We start from the raw sequence: 4,656 nt of genomic DNA on the forward strand, positions 1-4,656 counted from the left end.
CCTGGACCTGTTCATGTGAAAGGCACATGCTACCTTTTGTGTAACCATAGCAGCAGGAGTTCCCGTGATGATAACTTTGTGGAGTCTGGGGATAAAAGCCCTGGGATTACACCCATTAAACGGCTTCTGGTCACTTGAGCAGGAGTCCAGTCTCTTTCTTTCTCCCCTCTTCTCTTTCTCTTTATCTTTCCAGAATAATCACCAACACTGCCACACCTTCCAAGGGACCCCCTAAATCTCTCTGTGGAGGCTGGCCCCCCACAGAGTGTGCCTGTAGTTTCAGCTCTTTGGAAGACTGAGGGGTAAGGATCACCTGAGCCCAGCAGGTCGAGGCTGCAGTGGCTGTGAGCATGCCACTGCTCTCAGCCTGGGAGAAAGAGTGAGACTCTGACTCAAAAACAAAAAACGGACCAACAAAAAACCTCATTTCCCAAGAACTAAGAGAAATGAGAATAAGAATAGTAATAGGCCAAAGAGTAAATCAGAATGAAAATAAGAAAATAAAAATATGCCTCTTATAAGGGTGAAGTCTAAGTTCACTTTATAACTATAGCATACACATGTGATATGCCTGCCTTCATATATTCTATACAAAACTCTCCACAAAACTGAACCTTCTTATTCTCTTAGGTAACTGACTGAATTGGAATATTTGAGGCTTAACCATAGATGAAAAATAATGAAAATGAGTACTGGGACAATAATTCCCAAAAGGCCATACTTTCCTTATTTCTCTGTATCCCCAACATTAAACTGTTTTGTTGGTGGCAGTCTAAACCTAGAGGGCCTTCCTTCTAGGGAGCCCAAAGTAATCCAGTTGACTCAGTCCACAATGTATGAAACTTTAATCCACTAGTATGTGGCCCTATGAGGACATAGGACATTCTGTATTAAGTTACTGAATTAAATGATTTCAGACCTGAAAGAAACCTTAGAGAGCTTCTAATTCAATAGTCTATTTTTGGTCATCTAGCTTAATCTTCTAGCCAATGATGAAACTCCTCCAATGGTATGTGTCTCTCCTCTTTAACATGTGAGAAATAATCCTTACTTGAGTACTTATTTCTTCCTGTGAACTTTTTTTAATTCCATGAAAGTCACAACTGGCATTTCACTTCCATATTTTCTGCAGACCTTTTACTGTCCCAGTTTGTGGCCTGTAGTCCAGCTGGACTATAAGCTCAATAAGAAAAAACATCATTTAGTGCTGTACCATTTTAGCATCATAAATGTTTGCAATTGGTGAAGATCTGCTAATTGGTCACCATACCTTAGAGAGTTTTACCTCTGACTGAGGTTCTGTAGTCAGAGCAGTCCCTCCTTGGATCTTCATTTCTTCTGTATGTGTATTCGAGGAAGTTAATTTGGCCTTAGCATGAAGTTTTAGTTTTTTAATTTTGTCATCAGCAGCTTTTCTTTCTTCCTGCCAGAGAAAAATGATGATAAATTCATAAATGTTTATCCACCACTTAGCTAGCACATAACACAAACTATTCACTTACTTAGTTAGAGACAGGGTCTCACTCTGTCACCCAGACTGGAGTATAATGGCAAGATCATTGCTCACTGCAGCAGCAATACTCCCATCTCAGCCTCTCAAGTAGCTGGGACTACCAGCATGCACCACCATACTTGGCTAAGTTTTTTTTTTTTAATTTTTGTAGAGATGGGAGTCTCACTATGTTGCCCAGACTGGTCTTGAACTCCTGGCCTCAGTGATCCTCCCACCTCAGTCTCCCAAAATGCTGGGATTACAGACATGAACTCCCACACCTGGCCCAAAAGTTGTTTTTAAAAGGCATAATGTAACTGTATTAGGGACATAAGAATTAGATTCTCTAATAATCTAAGTGAAGACAAAAATCTAAGTGAATGGTGTATCTGTCCTTCATCAAATGCTCTGCAAGAAAGGATAAAAATGATAGTACCTGTAGAGCATCATCTTTCTGCTGTAGTTGGTCATCCTTCTGCCTAATAAAATCTTTTAGACTCACCACCAACTGCTCTGCATAAACTAGATGCTCCAGAATATCCTCTTGTCTTGTATGATTAAATTCCATGTCTGATTTCTGTGGTGATTCCTAGTGTTTAGACAAAAAAGCTGTCAAATGCACCAGGGAAAAGGTATTTGCTTCCAAACAGGAGATCCTTTATTCCACTTGCATCTGCTGCCAAGATGTACCAAAATGCCAAGAGTACACAGTAATAAGGACTACAAGGGTTAGAACAACCTAGCCCCTCAAAAGTGACTCATCAGGGCTTCCTTCTGAGATATGGACCTGCACTAAGAAACTGCTAGGAGTAAAATCAAAATTAAACAGAATAGAAATTAAAGAGACAGGAGAAGGAGAAGATCTATACTCGTACTGTATAATTCAGTACTGACTAGCCACATGTGGTTTCAAAGGGCTTAGAATATACTTAATGCAAAATAAATATTTATTTTTTAATAGTATTTACTTTTCATTAATTTAAATTAAAAACTAAGGTACAGATCATTTTTTTCATTAAATACAACTTCATTTTGGTATGACTACATTTTGCTTCATCTGTTGCATCATATTAGATGCTATTGAGGTATAATATACACGTAACAAGTATACAGGTATTTGGTGTCAATAATTTGATTCAGATTGAATTACTTTCTTCTATACCCATTACATATGATTTTCTATGTAACATTATTATGTGTTTATTTGCATACTTAATGCAGATAGAATTAGTAACCATAGACACCAATATTAATCACAGTTGGTAATTAAAATAAAAAACATTTGAAAGTTGAAGATGGTGATGGCATAGGGGGACTTGTGAGATTCTCCGAATGTGAGTTCCCAAAAAGACTCTTACTTTTCTTCCCCCATTCCCCAGCCCACCACCAGTCGTGCTGGTCTGAGGCCCGGAGACCTTCGGTCCCATGCAGGGCCGGATATTGCAGCCCCTGGCTGCTGCTGCTCCACCATACATAACTCCCACCTGCATGGGAGTCTCGGGTATTGGCCCCCTCCCTGGTTACATCGTCTCTGCCCAGAACACAGCACCAAGCCACTGGTCACTCAGGGAGGCTCTGGGTGCCCGCCCCTCTGAGACACCCGTCCCATTCCTGGCTGAAGTACCCTGTGGGGAGCCCAGGGCAACTCTCGCTGCTCACTGCCTGCCCTTTGGAGCTCTGGAGCTCTGGGCCCACCCTGGCTGAGGCACTCAGCGTATGACCCCAAGCTTGGGGACCCACACAAGCAGAGAGAAACGGATCTGCAAAAGTGAAACTGCTTCAGGCATTCTCCAGGCAGAGATTTCCATTGCCCCACTCACCTATCTACAACCCCCACCTCAGTTCCATCCCCACCCCTATGCTGCATCAGACAAAAGCAACTCCCAGGCAGCAGGCTAAAAGAAAAAATCAAACCCAAACTGTGAGTAAATCTAGCTGCCTGCAATGAAAAACAAAGGGGAGACGCCAGAGATCAGAGTTTAAGTGACTTTAGTCTGATCTCTTATTTTGACTTACGATTTTATCATTTTACTGTTTTGATAACTTTTGTTGTTTGCTTTCTGACTTACACTGTTTCATGATTTTATTGGTCTGTCTCTGTGAATCTTTTTACGTGTCTTTTTTCACTTCTCTCTGGCTTTGTGTCTCTTTCTCACCTGATAGTTGGTATGTATGTCTATTTCCGTCTCGCTCTTCTCTCTTTCTAACATCCTATTGACTCCCCCTTCCTCCATTATTTTCCTTTTTTATACCCCCTTTTAATCTAGGGACCAAGCCCACATACTGCTGCACAGACAGATTGTAAGGCAGAGGGAAATAGGTTCTAGTGTCCTCATACACCTGTTCGTGGATGCTAGAACCAGCATATACATTCTGAACCATAGCTTCCCCCTCAATTAAACCTCAAAACTGCAGACAGTACAGACCACAGCCCACACTCCAACCTCAAAAGTGAACAAAACCAGAAGACCCTCATGAGGAAGAACAGGAAATTGCAGAAGTGAATCAAAAGCAACCCAACCTTCCCGAAAAACAGAGTTAAAGAAGGGGAGGGAAAGGGGGAGAGAGAAAAAAACCTACAGAAATGAAGAAAAACCAAAAGAAGAGTATGGGTCTCTCCCGGACCCCTGGGAGGGCAGACACTGAGAAAACTGACTTCGGACTGCAAACAATGAAGAGCCCCCAGAATGAAGGGTCTCAAACTACAAAACTAGATATCAAGACATTAATGGAGAGATTAAAAAGAATTGAGGACACAAGAAGAAACTAGGAAGGAGCTGATATCTGAGATAACAGTAATTGAGAATACTGTGAAGGAAATAAATAACAAACTGACAAGCATGGAAAGCAGAATTACCCAAGCAGAAGAAAGAATCTCAGAGCTTGAGGACCAAAATATAGAACAAACCCAAACTCTTAAAAACACAGAAAATAAGCTCAAAAAGACAGAGCAAAACCTTCGAGATGAGCAATTACTTAAAGAGACCGAACCTGAGTAATTGGCATACCTGAGGCAGAAAGAGAGACAGAGATCACACTGCAACAAACTTTCCATCAGATCATTCAAGAAAACTTCCCTTATCTAATCAGTGATGCAAAAATTCAAACACAAGAGATTCAGAGAACCTCTGTAGGACAACAAATGACAAGACCAACTCCTAGAC

At 41.2% G+C, this 4,656-nt stretch overlaps 1 pseudogene; it reads right to left on the reverse strand.

The window, feature by feature from the left end:
• The window catches only part of LOC110594735, a 41,623-nt pseudogene extending 37,897 nt beyond the window's left edge, over nt 1–3,726 (reverse strand).
• Nucleotides 3,727–4,656: the final 930 nt, after the last annotated feature.

The sequence above is a fragment of the Carlito syrichta genome, unplaced genomic scaffold, assembly GCF_000164805.1.
Source record: "Carlito syrichta isolate Samal-C Ts95f unplaced genomic scaffold, Tarsius_syrichta-2.0.1 Scaffold56411, whole genome shotgun sequence".
Taxonomy (NCBI): Eukaryota; Metazoa; Chordata; class Mammalia; order Primates; family Tarsiidae; genus Carlito; species Carlito syrichta.